This window comes from Talpa occidentalis, unplaced genomic scaffold, assembly GCF_014898055.3.
Source record: "Talpa occidentalis isolate TD23 unplaced genomic scaffold, MPIMG_talOcc4v2.1 talOcc4.11, whole genome shotgun sequence".
Classification (NCBI taxonomy): domain Eukaryota; kingdom Metazoa; phylum Chordata; class Mammalia; order Eulipotyphla; family Talpidae; genus Talpa; species Talpa occidentalis.
In genome coordinates, this window is record NW_023601104.1 from 714,920 (window position 1) to 734,106 (window position 19,187).

The 19,187-nt window shown below is 38.4% G+C and overlaps 1 long non-coding RNA gene across 1 annotated transcript in view; it reads left to right on the forward strand.

The window, feature by feature from the left end:
- Window positions 1-13,527: 13,527 nt before the first annotated feature.
- Window positions 13,528-19,187, forward strand: part of LOC119238389 (uncharacterized) — a 92,055-nt gene continuing 86,395 nt past the window's right edge. Inside the window, exon 1 of the long non-coding RNA XR_005123565.2 lies at window positions 13,528-13,617. This is a non-coding gene — a long non-coding RNA (uncharacterized LOC119238389). The remainder of the gene's footprint in view (window positions 13,618-19,187) is intronic.

Below are 19,187 nucleotides of genomic sequence, written 5' to 3' on the forward strand. Positions count from 1 at the left end.
AATCTGAGTATACATTTTTCTCAAATGCACACGGATCATTCTCCAGGATTATTTTTTTTGTTTTGTTTTTTTATAGAGGCATGTTTTTTATTTATTTATTTGTTTTTGTTTCTTTGTTTATACATGCACTGGGTACAGTCAGAAGCACGGGAGGGTGAGAGAATTCACCAGAGCCAGAGCAGGGAGCAGAGCAGGCAGAAGAACCAAAGTACACTGCTGAAGGGAGCAGCGGGCGGCAGGAGAGGTCTGCGCGCCATGTGTTACCCTCCTCTGGTGGCCGGGGAGCAGCCGGGGATCGAACCGGCGCCGCAGAGGTCGCCGGCAGCTTCGCAACCCAGCGCTCAACTGCTGCGCCACCGGGGAGGCCCCATTCTCCAGGATTAATCACATACCAGGCCACAAGACAAGCATCAACAGATACACTAAGATTAAAATCATACCAATCATCTCTTCTGACCATGAAGGCATCAAAACTAGAAATAAAACATAAAAAGAAGTAAGGAACCCTCCTACCTTATGGAGATTGAAACCCACACTACTGAAAGACCACCGGACTAATGAGGAGATCAAAGAAGAAATTAAAAAATACTTTGAGTTAAATGACAAGGAGGATATCAATTTCCTAAATGTACGGGATGCAGCAAAAGCAAAAGTAGACATACAAGAAACAAGAACACCAAACTTCATGATGAAAGGAAAAATACAGCAAGACACATAATAGTAAAGCTCCCAATAATCCAAGACAAGAAAAAAATAATAAAGCTGACAAGAGCGAAAATACATAGCAATACAGGCTCACATCAACAAACAAGAAAGGACTCAAAGAAACAGTGTAATCTCACATCTCAAAGAGCTAGAAAAAGAACAATCAAAAAAACCCTAAAGGCAGTAGAAGAAAGGAAATAATAAAAATCAAATACGTGAAATAGAAACTAAAAAAAATCCAAAAGATTGACGAAACCAAAATCTTTGAAAAAATGAATAAAATAGACAAACCCCTACCCAGGCTCACAAAGGAAAAATGGGAGAAAGCCCAAATAAATCGAATCACAAATGAAAGCGGAGAAATCACAACAGACACAGCAGAAATCAAAAGAATAATCAGCTACTGTTATGAACAGTTATATGCAAAAAAGTTCAACAATCTAGAAGAGATGGACAAATTCCCACAACTTTACAATCACCCAAGGCTAGATAAAGAAGATATAAGACACCTAAACAGCCCAATTATAAGCAGTGAAATTGAAATGGTAATCAAAACCCTCCCCAAAAACAAAACCCCAAGACCAGATGGATTTACAAATGAATTCTACCAAACATTCAGAAAGGAACTAGTGCCTATCTTTCATAAACTCTTTCAAAAAATTGAGAAGGAAGGGATAATACCAAACACTGTCTATGAAGCCAACATTGCATTAATACCAAAACTGAACAAGGGCAGCACACAAAAAAGAAAACTACAGGCCAATCTCTCTAATGAACACCGATGCAAAAATCCTCAATAAAATTTAGATATCAGAATCCAACAATGTATTCATAAGATTATTCACCACAACCAAGTAGGATTTATTCCAGGGACACAAGGATGGTTCAATATCTGAAAATCAATCAATGTAATCCAACACATGAACAAAAAGAACATATGATAATATCAATAGATGCAATAGGAGAAAGCAAAATACAATACCCATTTATGATAAAGACCCTTGAAATTCTCAGGATACAAGGAACATACCTCAACATCATAAAGGTGGTATATGACAAGCCCACAGCCAATATCATTCTCAGTGGTGAAAAGTTGAAAGCACTTCCATTAAGATCTGGAACAAAACAAGGATGTTCACTGTTACCACTCCTTTTCTATATAATACTGGAAGGCCTAGCCAGAGCAATAAGACAAGAGAAAGACATGCTACAAATCCAAATAGGGAAGAAAGAAGTAAAACTATCACTATTTACAGATGATAAGAAACTATGCATAGAGAACCCCAAAAACTCCACAGAAAAACTAGTCAAACTAATCAACCAATTTAGTAAATTAGAAAGATACAAAATCAACACACAAAAATCACTAGCCTTCCTATACTAAAACAATAAATCTAAAGAAGAAGAAATCAAGAAAACATCCCTTTTCTTATTGAAACAAAAAAAAAATCAAATACTTGGAAATAAATCTAACAAAAGAAGTAAATGACCTATACAAAGAAAACTATAAAACACTGTTAAAAGAAATAAGACACAAAGAAATGGAATGACATCCCCTGCTCATGGGTTGGAAGAATTAACATTATCAAAATGGCCATGTTACCAAAAGTAATTTACAGATTTAATGCTATTCCAATAAAATGTTCAAAGACATTCTTTAAAGAAATAGAACAAATATTGATGAAATTCATATGGAGCCACCAAAAACTCGAAATAGCCAAAGCTGTCCTGAAAAAAAATAAGGGAATGGAAGTAGCACACTACCAGGCTTCAAACTATACTACAAAGCCATAATAATCAAAACTGCTTGGTATTGGAACAAGAACTGACATATAGACCAATGGAACCGAATAGAAAATCCAGAAATAAACCCACAGATTTATGGTCAATTAATCTTTGACAAAGGAGCAAAGAATATGCACTGGGGCAAAGAAAGTTTGTTCAATAAATGGTGCTGGGAAAACTGGGTCGCTACATGCAAAAGAATGAAGCTTGACTACTACCTCACACCATGCACAAAAACCAACTCAAAATGGATTAAAGAACTAGACATAAGACCTGAAATCATAAAATATATAGAAGGAAATATAGGCAAAACACTACATAACATGCACCTCAAACATATCTTTAGAGACCCATCACCCAAAGCAGTGATAGTGAAGGCAAAGATAAACAGCTGGGTCTACATCAAATGAAAGAGCTTCTGTACAGCAAAGGAGACAATAACCAAAACCAAGAGAAACCCCACCAACTGGGAGACATTTTTGCACCCAAAACTAATGATAAAGGACTGATCACAAAAATCTACAAAGAGCTGACGAGACTCAACAAAAATAAATAACCCAGTCAAAAAATGGGCATAAGAGGGGCCTCCCTGGTGGTGCAAGGGGTTAAGACGCAACCTATGAAGCTATTTGCAGCAACTGCAGTATGAGTTTGATCCTGCAGCATGAGTTCGATCCCCAGGCAGGGAATAACCGACATGGTGCAGCAGACCTCTTCTAACTCTCCCGCCATTCCCCTCAGCAGTGTATTTCGGTCTATCTTGCTGTTCTGTTTCCCACTCTTGTCTCTGCTGAATCCTCACCCCCCACACCTCTGGCCTATACCCCAGTTCTTGATTGCATAAATAAATAAATCTTTTAAAAAATTTTTTTAAATGGGCAGAAAAGCTAAAAAGAAACTACTCCAGAGAGGAAATGCAAATGGCCAATAAGCATATGAAAAAATGTTCAGTATCATTGATAATCAGGGAAATGCAAATCAAAACTACAATAAGATGCCACCTTACACCATGAGAATGGCACATACTAAAAAATCTAGCAACAACAAATGTTGGTGAGGATGTGGAGAAAAAGGAACTCTCTTGCACTGCTGGTGTGAGTGCAAAATGGTCCATCCACTGTGGAGAGCTCTGTGGAGCATCAGTCTGCTAAATATGGAGCTTCCATATGATCCAGCAATTCCACTCCTAGGTATTTACCCAAAGGACACAAAAACATTAATTCAAAAGGGCACCTGCATCCCTATGTTTATAGCAGCACTGTTTACAATAGTTAAGCTATGGAAACAACCCAAATGCCCAAAAATAGATGTGGGATGAGCAAGATGTGGTACATATACACAATGGAATATTACTCAGCAATCAAAAAAGATAAACTCATGTGGACCTCCCCTGGTAGCACAGGCAGTTGAGTGCTGCGCTGTGAAGCTGTCCACAGCCTCTGCAGCACTGGTTCTATCCCGGCCGACCGGCAAGGGTCCCACATGGTGAGCAGACCTCTCCTGTCTCGCCAGCTGCTCCACTCAGCAGTGTATTTCGTCAGTCTGCCTGTTTTGTTCCCTGCTCTGTCTCTGGTGAATTCTCTCACCCTCCTGCACATCTGCCCTATACCTCGGTTCTTATATAAATAAATAAATAAATCTTTTAAAAAAAAATTAACTCATGCTATTTGCAGCGAGTTGGATGGAGCTGGAAGGGATCATTCTCAGTGAAATAAGCTAGAAAGAAAAAGAAAAACACAGGATGGTCTCACTCATGGCAGGAATTTAGAAAACCTAAATAAGGAATCAGGAAAAAGACTAATTATAATAGGATAAAAATCAAAATTAACAAACAACTATAAACCCGAGACATTCTATAGGGGTGGTAGGAGGGAAGGGAGTAGGATCAAAACAAGGGTGTCGGATGGGGGAGAAAGGAGTAGGATCAAAACAAGGGAATTGTAAGGGGACTATAACCAAGATGAAAATGCATACATTGTACAAAAATGAAAACTGATGAAAAAAATACACAAAATTAAAAAACCAAAAATAAAAAAAATTGAACATAAAAATTTTTAAAAAAGAGCTGTCAAATCTTCTATATATAATGTATGTTCAGCTCTATTGTATACTTATAAGAGAATGAGAGAAAAACTTTTGACCTTGTGTTTCTCTCAAAGTCTCTGAGATACTTCAGTATCATATCATGCTGGGTATTATGCAAGAAGGAACTCAGTAAATGGTAACTGTTAGGTTGCTTTGTTAATATCATTAAAATACTGAAAACACAGGCTAAGGAAATTTAGACCACTTATGTCAAAATCATTTGGGATCTTTCTTTAATACCACATTCCTGGGCTTCACCTGTTGATTCTGATTTATTTGGTTTTAGAATCAACATTATAACAAGCTCTCAAGTGCTTGTAATTTCACCACCTATTTGATATCTATTGTTATGGGAAATCATGGACTCTTAGAACTAGAAATGTCCCTGTGAATTTAGCTAATTCTTTTCTCTCACAAGTAAGGAAAACAGGCTCACGAAATATGACTTTCCAAAGATCACACTTCAAATAAAAAACTTCTTTCCCATCAATAGATGATTGTAATAAGATGTGACATATATGCTCTATGAAATACTATTCAAGTTATTAGGAAAAATGAAAACCAGTAATTTACAGTAGAATGGAGGGGTTTTGAGAGAATTATATGTATGAAAGCAGATCAGAATGACAAGAACAAATACTAGACATTAATAGATAATTTTTGCAAAGTAAAATACTTAGAAAAGCTAGCAGACATAAATGCAGTTAGGATTTTAAGGTTAATGGAGCAGGAGGAAGAAAGGGATAAGGATATAAGAGGGATGGCATGGGCTGCAGAAGAGGATGTTTTTGCAGTTATTTTCTCATGTTTTCATTCTGCTGATAGAGCATCATTTCCATTAATATCAGAATCATATCCATCCTGATTTCCTTTTACAGTGGACACTGAAAATTTCGGTCAGATGGTTAAGCAAATTAAACATCTCTGCTAAAAGCAAAACAGAAACTTCCTCACACAATGTAATTTGATTATAGTTCAGTAAGGATTAAAATAAAATACCATAATGCTTAACCCAGACATGTGGTGGAGGAGATGGATAGGAAAGGAAATCTGAGATAGATGATGTGGACGTCCCAATGGGAGTGAGGAAGACTCTAGAAAATGTTAAGTATATGGTGGTGATTTTGAATAAAATAGAGGCACCCATAAAAAAGAAGATAATTTTTCCTTTCATGACAACATGGATAGCTCTCAAGTGTATGCTACGAAGTAAGAGACGTCAGAGATATACTGTATGACCGCACTCGTGTTTAATGCAGAAAAGTAGAACTCAGAAATGGAGAGTAGAATGGTGGTCACCATGGCCTCAGATTTGGAGGATTTTTATTTATTTCTATACTGTTCCTCTATGCTGTTCATGTAAGATGTACATGAACAGTTACCTTATCAACCTTGTTAATATATACTGTATGTTTAATGCTTAGTATAATAGGTGAATGTTGGCCAAAGGGTACAGATAATTTCTGGGCATAGAATGTCCAGAATGTAACCATATTGTATTATATATGTATTATATGCTTCAAAGTTGCTAAGAGAGTATGTCTTAAATGTTCTCCCCATACACAGAAAATGATGATTATGTGAGGTAATAAAAGTGTTAAGTGACATGACTGGGGTAGTCATTTCCCAGTATATATGTGTATCAAATCACATTGTATACTTAAATTACATAATGCTGTTTGTCATTTTATCTCAGTAAAGCCTGGGGGTAGGGCAGATAGGAGCTTAGATAGAGATAATGTGGCTAAGGCTACAGTAAGTTGACTTGAGCTCTTTAAGGGGCATCCTAGAACTGGTAGACATTGTTCCCATTTTAAGCCTGTTCAATGTCTACTTATTCTTTTTAATTGAAATTTATTTTTATAAGAATGGTTGTATCTTATTCTTTTTTAAAAATATATCTTTTACATCATTATGTATTCCCTGTAAAATTCTCGCCACCAATTCACCCGTGCACCATCACCGTAGTTCCTTGGGCTCTGCTCTCCCGTTTTAGTCCCTTTTCCTCCCCCTTCCTTGCAGAATGTCTCTGATTTATAGTTATAGTGCTAATTTTTTAAAAATTATCTTCCTATTCTTCGTCATCTGATAGTCTGTGTAGATATTAATCAAGCTATGCTGCCCCCTGGTGGCAGCGTCATAACTGGGAAAATCTCTCAGAGTCACAGGAAAAATAAAAAGTCTCAAAAGTGGAGTGTGCATACCCAAATTTGTAAAATGCAAATGCTAGTGTCAGAGAATACAAACTTGGAGGATTAATATAGACTCAAATTATGGAGATCCTTAATGTTACTTGACAGGTTAATGGGAAAGGAACCACTATAGCTATAGTAACAAGGGGAGTAATATAAGGAATTTAGTGATTTGGAAAGATATGTCACATGTGGTATAGTGGTAGAACTAAAAGGTTGAGAACTTGGGTGAATAGGAGTTTATTTTACTTATCCAGCCATGCATTAATTGTGCATTTACTAATAGGCATGACTAAAAATAGATTAAAAAGGACGTATTCAAGAAGTATTTTAATAAAATTATATTGGATGGAATATTGATTATTTGAAAAAAGTAAATGAAGGTATGTTTGAAATTTCAAACATAGATACTACTGAGAAATGTGGTAAAGTGAATATACAATGGTAAGAATGAGTTTATTTTTAAAGATATCAAGGACAGTGTGAAAGGTGAAATAAAGATCTTGAAGAGTTTGACATTTGGACTTGAAAGCTAAACTTATATATTAGCATTCAACATTAAATTGCAATTATTGAGAATAGTTAATATTAAATGGAAAAAAAGTAAGGGCTTGCAGAAGGCAGCGAAAAGTCACAGGACTGAATACAAAGGGAAAGCCATTGTGTTTGGTGCTAATGCAGCTCATGTGATTTTCAAGAAAGTATTTTTTATGAAGTAGAATATTACAAATAAGCTAATTTCTGTATCCATTCTTCCATTGCTGCCGTTCTCTTTTTTTTTTTTTCATATATCTCGGTTGTTGGCACTTGATGTTCCCTCTACCCAACCTGAGCTTCCTCTAAATGTCCCTGGGACTGGTTCCTTCATTTCATCCTGTCTTATGCTTAAATGCTTATTTTTCAGATATCTTCCTTTATTATGCCTTCTGTAAATCCCACAACTCCTCAACACACACTTATATATCCAGTCTCTTTGTATTAATTGTTCTATTTTCTTAATAGCCGCTATTATTTTCAGATACTATCATTAAATTAATTTTTATTTATTTCTATACTGTTCCTCTATGCTGTTCATGTAAGATGTACATGAACAGTTACCTTATCAACCTTGTTAATATATACTGTATGTTTAATGCTTAGTATAAATTAGATAAATTGTGGATACTCAGTAATATTTGTTGAATGAATTAGTGAAACAATGAATGTGTGAGAAACTGAGAAAGAAATAATGGTACTAAATCAAATTTCATTTGCTTTCCTCTGAACTGAAATTATTTCGGTATATTACATATTGGCAAAACTAAAGTGAAAAATGAGACACAGGAGTTTTAATTCTAAGAAGAAACTTTACTTCTGTAACACTATTTATATTTTTTGTATATGTTTGTAATAATGCTTGTCGCCTAATATGTTGTATAGATTATAAATAGAAAAGCCTTTGTCTCATGGTCTGAAAGATCTTTCAGACTGAATTTTTTTTTAATTAATTTATTTATTTATACAAGAACCGTGGTATAGGACAGATGCGTGGGAAGGCGAGAGGATTCACCAGAGACAGAGCAGGGAACAGAATAGGCAGACTGACGAAACACACTGCTGAAGGGAGCAGCTGGCGAGACAGGAGAGGTCTGCCTCACCAGCTGGCCGGGATTGAACTGGTGCTGCAGAGGCTGTGGACTGCTTCATAGCGCGGCGCTCAACTCCCTGCGCACCGGGGGAGGCCCTTTTCAGACTGAATTTAACATGTAATCCTGGTCATATTTTCAGGATATCTGAAAGAGTATATTATCATGTCCCAAAATATTCACTAATAGGAATGGGACATTGATAATTTGATTTAGAGTCTGTTTTGGTTAGGTAATTCCTTATTTTAAAGTATGTACCTTAGAATATGGCTTTAAGTAAAGTGGAATTTGATATTTATTTTTGGAAAGCAGAGATTGAAACTTATAATTATTAGCTCAGATCTTGATCTATTGCAAAAAAAAAAAAGACCTCATCTTGTCAGTTACATTTTTTATGAACTTTCTACTAGTATTAAGTTGCTAAGTCATTCTCTCCAGTGACTAAATATCATGCAAATCATGCTGCATTAATGTGGGAGTAAATGTCAATAATCTTTTAAAATAATCATTGTTAAATATTGTAAAGGTAATGTGGAGGAAAATTTAGAATAGATTAGAAGATTAGAAGACAACTTTAAGCAAAAATGTTGACTATCATGAAAGCAAATATAATTGTCTTTGATGTTTACATAGTTATATGTGACTGTTAAATTTATATGTTCAACAATTTATTATACTTGAGCAGTAATAGTTGGAGACTTCAGTACTCCACTTTCAGTAATAACTAGGGTAACTAGACTGCAGATTAGCAAGATAATAAAAGGCTTGAACATTATAAACTAGACCCAATAGATGTATGCAACCATTGCATCCCAAAACAGCACAATACATACTCTGCTCAAGTGTACATGGAATATTCTCCCACACATATTCTCCCATATATATTAGACCACAAAACAAATTTTCATAAATTTTAAAATATAGAAATCATACAAGGTATTTTTCTGACTACAGGGAAATGAAATTAATAATAACGAATACATCTGGAAAATTCACAAATATAAAGAAGTTAAACAAGACACTTTTTTTAAAGATTTATTTATGCATTCAAGAACTGGGGTACAGGCCAGAGTTGTGGGGGTATGAGGATTCACCAGAGACAGACTGGCGAGCAGAACAGGCAGACTGACTGAAATATACTGCTGAGGGGAGCAGTGGGTGAGTCAGGAGAGGTCTGCTGCTCCATGTAGGTATCTCCTTGGCTGGGGATCGACTCGTGCTGCAGTAGCTGTAGATAGCTTCATAGGTTGTATCTTAACCCCTTGCACCACCAGGGAGGCCCCCACCATCTGCTTTTTTTTTTTTTTTTTTTAATTTTTTTGAACAATATTTGCTTTCCCCCACCCCCTTAGGTTGAGTCCCCATAGGATTTCCTTCCCCAAGGCACCCATGCACCATCACCATAGTCTTCTCTTCTCCCTCCCTCCTCCTGATCTCTCTCCCTCCTCCTCCCTTGCAGTATGTCTCTGATTTGTGACTGTAAACAAGACACTATTTTTTTTTTAAAGATTTATTTATTTATTTATTTATTTATTTATTTATTTATTTATTTATTTACACAAGCACTGGGTACAGTCAGAAGCGCAGGAGGGTGAGAGAATTCACCAGAGCGGGGAACATAACAGGCAAACTGATGAAATACGCTGCTGAGGGGAGCAGCGGGCATGGCATGGCAGGAGAGGTCTGCGCACCATGTGGGACCCTCTCTGGCGGCTGGGGATCGAACTGGTGCTGCAGAGGCTGCGGGCAGCTTCGCAGCCCAGCGCTCAACCAGGGGAGGCCCTAAACAAGACACTCTTTAAGGGTTAAGCAGCTGGAATTCCCATACTTAGCTGATAGAAATACAGATTGGAATGATCACTTTTTAAGTATTTTGGTAATTGAAGGTTAAGTACATGCTTATCATATGACCCAGTAATCCCACTGCTAGATATTTATCCAAGAGAAACCTGGATAAGACATTTGCCCTTGCAACAGCTTGTATGCCAATGTTCATGGTAACTTTATTTATAATAGCTTAAATCTGGAAAGAAGAGAAATATGTAGCTGGTGACTGGATACCAAGCAGTCAAAAGGGGTGAACCAGTAATACATCCAATATGAAATGATCTCAAGAGATTTGTGTTAAATGAATTAATCCAGATACAGTAAGGCATGTGTGATTGTAATAACTTGGTATTCAGAAAATGATAGTAGGAAACAGATGAATGGCTTCCAGGAACAAGAGAATTGGGTACAAGATTGACTACAAGAGATTCAAGAAAATTTTGTTGGGTGGTGGAAATGTTCTGTCTTACAATTTTGGTTTTGGATATCTTTAGTAAAACCTCATCAAATTATATACCTAAAATTAAAGTTTTTTATTATATATAAATTATACTTAAGTAAAGTTGACTCTAACAATGAAAATAAAAATTACAAAGACCAAAAATATTAACACTTTGGAGCCAAGAAGTGAGAGAAAACACTGTTACAATGAAATAAGAATTTTTTAAGAGTAACTCAAAATGGAAATCAAAAACTACTTAAAATTTGTGACAGTAAGAGCATGATACTTAGAAGATATGTTCAACACTTAGCTCAGAAAGAAAACTTCAGTTTTAAAAATTTTGTTACCAGTTGAAGTGAAAATAACCTCAACAACTCAAGTTTTTCATTTAACAAATAATGCATGCTACTTATAATGCACCTTATATCTTTATAAAGATAAAATCATAAATGTTGATAAAACTAATTCTTTGAGAGTATCAGTAAACGTGAAAGGCCAACAAAAAATAAAACCAAATAAACAAGTATCCCATGTTATGGCTGAGAAAGAGTATAACCAAAATGACTTGGAGATTGAAAATGAGGGCTGCAGCATACAATACTAAAATGATAAAATTTTGAATCTTATTAAAGTAGGTCCTTGTCTAAGAAATAAATTGTAAGTATTGTGACAGAATTTCTGTTCCCTCAGCATAAATTGTATTTTCCTTCTTGTTCAGCACCGTTTACTCCTCTCAGCTTAAAATGCCATTTCCTCTGTTCTTGTGTTGAGATGGCTACCTATTTTTCAAGCAATAACATGTTGCATGTCCTTCAGGAAACTTAGCTTGCCATCATAACTGGAAATGAGTACTTGTGACAGTGCTCATCTGTCACCAACTCTGCTCTGTAGAATTACATATCTTTCAGTGCTCTTCCTTCTCTTTTGGAGAGTAAATTCTTGAATATTCCCACAAATTTGTCTCTATCGTCTATCTATAATCCATCCAACCATCCATCTATCCATCCATTCCTCCCTCCCTCTTAGTATCTCTTATAGTCTAGTTTATATAGAGTAGGAACTTTGGAAATAAATATTAAATTGATTGCTAAAAGTGAATTAAGAAGCTTAAGAAAAATTGGATGATGAATTTCTAGTTATGTGCATGAGTAGTAGAATGGATTTAGTCCTCCTTACTTTAAGTTCTAAGAAATGTGTGTTTGGGGGCCTCCCTGGTGGCTCGAGGGGTTAAGCACCCCACTATGAAGCAATCTGCAGCCTGTGCAGCACCAGTTCGATCCCCAGCCAGCCAGGGAGCAACCCACATGGCGCGGCAGACCTCTCCTGACTCGTCTCCTGCTCCCCTCAGCAATGTACTTCAGTCAGTCTGCCTGTTCTGTTCCCCACTCTGTCTCTGGTGAATCCTCTCACTCCCCAATCTTTTTTTAAAAAAAAGAAAAGAAAAAGAAATGTGTGTTTTGATAGAACAGTCTTCTCCTAAATCTCAATTTCTTCTTCATAAAATGAGGATAATGCCATATTAAGGTTTGTAGACTATGGCAATGAATGTATGGCTCCAGGACAATGGTTGGAAAATATTAAGTACTTTTTGAATAAGGCCTCAATTACTTGCACCTACAGAGTGGTTATTCCCCAATTTGATATGCCTTAATATTTTGGGGCTGATAGCAGTAAACGTGTGTAGGCTGAAACAATACATGTTTAATGTTTAAATCTAATTTAGTTCTTCCTTCATTCCTTAGCATAACCTGTGCTAGTTGCTTTTCGCTCATTAGGTCTGTGTCATTTGCATTCTTCACTTTTTTTTTTTAATCAATCATTTTTTTTTTATGGAGCAATGTTAACTTTCTCACCTGTCATTGCTGTCTGAATGGGTATACTTTGTGACTTATTCTTTCATGAATCAGTGGAGTAGTTCTTTGAGACTAGGTCCCTTTGAGTGGGAATTTACAATTTAAATTAACATGAATTAACATGTCTTTTTCATCCAAAAAGAGAAATTGACAGATTAAGTGACTATTAGGCTGATTACCTTTAGATGGCTCCCAATTACTAGTTCAGGCAAACTGGAACCTAGCTAGACAATGACAGTGAAGTGTTATTTCTGATTTTTTTCAGACCTGTGGCATTTAATCAATGTAAGCAACAAAACCAAACTAAAATCTTTGAGTGGCTTGTCAACTTATTTCCACATCCTTTGAAATTACTTCTAACATTGCATGACTTTTCTTTGCCTTTATTTTTGCATTACATATCTCTGAAGGTGTATATAGTTAATGTGCCACCAACCTCTCTCTCTCTTTTTTTTTTAAAGATTTATTTATTTATTTATTTATACAAGCACTGGGTACAGTCAGAAGCACGGGAGGGTGAGCGAATCCACCAGAGCCAGAGCGGGGAACAGAACAGGCAGACTGATGAAGTACAATGCTGAGGGGAGCAGCGGGCGGCAGGAGAGGTCTGTGCGCCATGTGGGACCCTCGCCCAGCGGCCGGGGATCGAACCAGCGCTGCAGAGGCTGCGGGCAGCCTTACAGTCCAGTGCTCAACTGCTGCGCCACCAGGGTGGCCCCACCAACCTCTCTTATAGAAACTTAATGTGGCCTCAAATTTAATTATACTGACTTCAATATTTCAGAAAACAAGCACCATCGTATACTAGGTCTGCAAACTTAGAAGTGTTCTTAAGAATCTGTTCTCTGTCTTGTGTGAAAATAAGTATTTTTCAGTCTTTTGGGATACTATTGATAGTATTTTAAAGAAACAGTTTCAGAAAGCAGAGTGTTAAAATTAAGGTGTTCCTGGTCCTAGGAGAAGAAAACACCACCAAGATTTTATTTTGTTACAGAAATTAGCATCAAAATAACAGTGATAAAACTTTTTCTTTTCAGGGCCAAGGAATATGAGAGTTTAATAGAAACATCAAATTCTGGCTCTGACTCACCTTACAAGGCAAAGTGAGTATTTTATCCATCGTTCTCACTCTCCATCTCTTCTCCTTCTGCATGTTACCAAGGTTTATCTGAACCATCATTGTTTGCCTGTGACCATGGACTTTGTATCTGATACTTAGAACTTAAGTCTCCTAAGACAGTAGTATCCCACTGGGGATTGTTTTGACAGGAGACATTTTGCTCTGTCTGGGGTATGTGATAACATGTTGGTTATCACAACATGGGGACATGGTATTACTGGCATCCAATGCATAAAGGCCAGGAATGCTGTTAAACATTCTTTAGTGCACAATGTCAAAGGTGCTGAAGTATAGAGACCCTCTTCTGACAGAACAGATTCTGGCAAGTCCGTGCTGGTACTTGCTCTGAAAAGATCTCTTCAGGACATTCAAATCATTGATAATACATTACATCATTATAATAGCAATAAAAAAGTAAACTTCAAGAATAAACTAGCAAGAAATATTAAGGTTCTATAGAAATGAAACTTTAAAATGTTAACAAGAAATACAAAGAAAGACTTATATAAAAGACAAATTCCCTTATAGACGACACATATAATACATTTTCTATAAGTTCCCCTATAAATGTAATATAATTGCAATAAAATAACAACCTTTAAAAAGGAGATATAGAATCATTTTAAAGAACATGTGGAAGCTCCACATACATATGGAATAGACTGGAATCAACCTTTCTCCATGAAACAACGTTAAAAAAAAAACTGAAACAAGTTCTCAGCGAAACCCAGATGCTTTGAACTGGCTATATGACACCAGAACTTTTACAAGATACCCAAAATCCACAAAGGGGGCAAAAGGAAGAGTCCATTTTCTTCAGGCCTCAGGAAGCCCATCCCCCCAAGCCAGCAAATACCCCCAGCCAGGACTGGGGCCCCAGCTCGAAGCCCCCGGGGTCCCACCATACATTTGAAACTACCAGATACCCCCAGATGCGCAAACCAGACCTCGGTATCAGTTGCCAACTCCTCGGGATGGGACAGAACTCTACTTTTCTCTTTTTGTCCTGAGCTACAAGCTAGGAGTAAACCACCACCACATTGGGAAGCCATCCCACTCTGCCTTCTGCCACCTAGAAAACAGGGCCACAACACCAGCCACCAGCACCTCTAGAGCAGCCACCAGAACCACCACTCTAGAGCAGAGCAGAGGGAATCCTGAGATACAGCTTTTGTGCTTTTTCCAAGATTGTGAGCAACAATCTTGAAAGATCAAGCACCAGGACACACCACTCAGCTGGCCCACACCTCTAAGCAGACCAGGTCATGACTAAAACTTTGCATTGCCATGTCCTACACTGGGGACTCTCAGCTATCTCCAGCTACACCAGGAAGTGAATCCCACTCAGCCTACTGCCCTCCTGGCAGACAGGGCCACAGCCAGAGCCTTGTGTTGCCAGGCTGTACATCAGGGATCTTTGGATACCCCAGTTGGTCTGTTTGATAAAAGCCACACGACATGATATGAGCCCTAGCCCCCACCCAGCTGCCACAGTGACCCAGACAGCATGCAGATTCACCCATGCCCAAGTAAGAGTAGTGGGACATCCTGCCGGCCAGCAGTGATCTGGTGAACAGGACCATGGGAATCCCCGCCCCCAAACTTGCCCATATGCCACAGTGGCCCAGGGAACATGCAAATCTAGTCACGGCCTGTAACAGCACCCAGAAATCCTACTGACCATCAGAAGTAGCCAGTTGGTGTGACTGAAGGGAGAGCAGCAAGAGGACCCACCCTCACCTCCACCCACCACCAACAGCAACCTAAGGTCCAGGCAGACCCATACACGCTCTGGTAAGAACACACAGGGTCATGCCCAATGACACCAGTGGCCACATGGCCCTACTAGAACAAGCACTAAAGCAACAATAGGGAGAAAGAAAAATATACTTGGTCAAGTAAGCTATCCTGGGAACAGTACACCACAGAAAGAAAATCAGCTTCCAGATCCCATGACAATAAAATGGAAGAATTTCTCTCCCTGGCAGATAAAGAATTCAGAATCACCTTAATTAAAAAAACTAAAAGAAGCATAAAAGAAACAGAATACTGAGAAATACAATCAACAAACTGAAAGATGAGAATGAATCTTTAAATAAGAAAATAAAGGAACTGCAGGATGTTAAAAGATCAACAGAGAAATTAAAAAATTCTAGACAAAGTCATGAAAATAGAATAGATGAAATGGAAGAACAAATCAGTATTTTTTTTTTAGATTTATTTATTTATGCAATAAGAGCTGGGGTGTAGGGTAGAGGTGTGGAGATTGAAAGGATTCACCAGAAACAGAGTGGGGAACAGAACAGGCGGATTGACTGAAATACACTGCTGAGGGGAGCATTGGTTGAGCCAGGAGAGGTCTTCTGCGCCATGTGGTTCAGCTCCCTGTCTGGGGATTGAACTCCTGCTGTAGTAGCTGCAGATTTCTTAGCCCTTTGTGCCAACAGGAAGGCCCCACAAATCAGTATTCTTGATGATACAGATATAAAATGAGTCAAAAAAGAAAAAGAGAGGAACAAAGGAAAGAATGAAGAAACACTTCAGAAATTATCTGACACCTAGAGGAAAGGAATTGCTATATACATACATACATACATATTCCTATATATGAGTTACAGGAATCCCAGGAGAACAAAGAAACCAGGGAACTGAGAAGCTATTCAAGAAAATAACTGAAGGGAATGTCCCAAACCTGAAGAAGGAAATGAAAATAGATATACAGGCAACTAGAAGAACACCAAACTACTATAACGAAAACTACAGCAAGATGCATAATAGTAAAGCTACTGAGAGGCCAAGGCAAAGAAAAAATAATGAAGCTGATGAAGGGAAAGAAACAGGTAAACTATAAAGGAAATCAGTCAGGCTGACATCAGACTTTTCTGAAGAAACACTATGGACAAGAAGAGATTGGAGCAACATATTCAGAAAATTCCAACACAGAAGGTGCTAGTCTAGAGTACTTTATCCTGCAAAGCTCTTTCCTTTATGAGGGAAAAATAAGGACCTCCTCAGACAAACAAATCTACAGAAATTCACTATTACTATACCCCCACTCCAAGAAATATTACAAGGAGCCTTAAAATCCAAACCAACAGAGGAGTGAGCAGGAAGAACTGAACAAGGTGGTGAATAGAACCACAAAATGACCACCAAAATGGCAATAACAAACTTCTATGTATCAATAATCACCCTTAATGGACTGAACTCACCAATAAAAAGGCAGAAAATAGATGGCTGGGTTAAAAAACAGAATCCAACCTTCTGCTGCCTCCAGGAACAACACTAAAGCTCTAAAGATAAACATAGATTTGAAAGTAAAGGGTTGGAGAACAATTCTACAGGCAAATGGTCCCCAAAAGAAGGCAGGGGTAGCCATACTTAGATAAAACAGACTTCAAACCAAAAAAGGTGACACGAGACAATGAAGGACACTATATAATGATCAAGGGGATAACAACACTAGAAAGACACAACGTTCATCAATATACTCACCAAACAAGGGAGCACCAAATACATTAGACAGTTACTATCATCTCTGAAAACAGACATTGGAGAAAATATACATGTGGTAGGAGACTTCAACATCCCACTCTCACCATGAGGTAGATCAACAAGACAGAAATTAAACAAGGACACAAAGCCCTAAATGAAGATATAGACCACATGGGCATAATAGACATCTATAAGACACTGAAGAGATAAGGACTCCATGGAGACACCAGCAAATAGCCAAAGGCCAGTGGTAAGCTTTTGCAGAAAAGCATGCACATTCGAAAAGCATGCGCGGATCTCAGCTGTCCAGGTCCCCGTGCCCGCGACCTAGGTTCGTGGGGAGATGCACAACACATGGGAACCTTCACTGAGGTGAATGACCCTCACTGAGTAGTCAAAAACCAGGCTCCCGGGCACAGGAGCAGGGTGCAAAAGGTGCCATTTCTGTTTCTGTGGACATTGAACTGGGCTACTGCCCACATCCTGGATCTGAGGGCTTCGGAACTGATAACCGGGGCATGAAATTCAGGGCCTGGAATCCCCACGACTGTGGGGCACAGGACAGACAGCTCTCCCATGCCATTGAGGCACTCCATGCCACCCCCACTCTATTGCTCAGGGACCCACGGAAGGGGAAGGGGGGCGTAGTTCTGGAAGGATACTAGGAAAGATCTCTGGTGCCACCTAGTGACCAGAACAAAATCACCAACTTCCTGATAGTGGGAAGGCAGGGATCCCAAAACTACCCTCAGGCTCTGAGAGAGGATGGGCCATGCAAATGGGGGTAAGAAAGGAAACAAGGCTTGGAGCAAGACCCCATTCTGGAACTGAGAGCCAGGTGCAGGATCTGGGCCTGGGACACATCATAACAGTGGGCACTGCACAGGGTGTCAGCCAACATTTTGGATCTGATAGCACTGGAACTGACACCTACGCACAGAATTCAGGTCGCGGGATCCATACAGCTGTGGGCACAGCACCAGTGAACACAGGGCAGACACAGCACCACCAGCTTGAAAAAGAGCCCCTCTGTTGAGGTGCTCCCCTCCCCCCTTCTTTTCTCAGAACCACTGGGAAAAAGCACAGTTCAGCAAGTACAGGTCTCTGGCACCACCTAGTAACCAGAACAAAATCACCCGCTAGCTGATTCCCTGCTGGAACTGAGTAAATACAGAGGGAGGGAACTGTAAGGGACATTGCCCAGCAACACAGCATCAACCCCCTGGTGGGGTTTGGCATATGGTCCTGGACACGGTCTGGTAAACAGTTTCTGAAAACACTGAAGGAGCACCCCAAAAAGATTCCTGCCAACACCAGTGGCACAACGTCCCAATACTTAGAACTAATTAGAAAGCAAACAGCAGGGAGAAGGAAAAATATAAATAACCAAGCAAGCCTGCAGGAGGAGGACACACCACAAAAAGAAAAAAACAGTCATCAGAACTCAACAATAATATGGTAGAACTTCTTGGCCTGTCAAATAGAGAATTAATGATCATCATGATTAAAAAGCAGAAAGAAAATGAAAAAAAAAAATGGTTTGAGACAAATAATCACTGAACTGAAGAATAAAATTGAGACCTCAAGAAAGGAAAGAAAAGAAATGGAGGCGATTAAAAGATTACTAGAGGAGATAAAGAACTCTGGGAAAAGCAATGAAAACAGAATCGATGAAATGTAAGAATGGATCAATACTCTCGAAGATACAGAAATAAAAACAGCCAAAAGAGAAAAGGAGAGAGAAGTGCAATGGAAGAAGTATGAAGACATTCTTTGACAATTATCAGACTCCATGATGAGAGGAAATGTAACAGTAATAGACATTCCAGATGGTGAGGAAAGAGACAAAGGAACTGAGAAATTATTCAAGGAGATAATTGAAGAAAACTTCCCAAGCATGAAAAAGGAGATGAAGATAGATATACAGGAAGCAAGAAGAACACCCAGTTACCACAATGAAAAGAAAACTACAGCAAGATACATAATAGTAAAGCTTGCAAGAGTCCAAGACAAGTGAAAAAACAATGAAACTGGCAACGGGGACGAAACAGATAACTT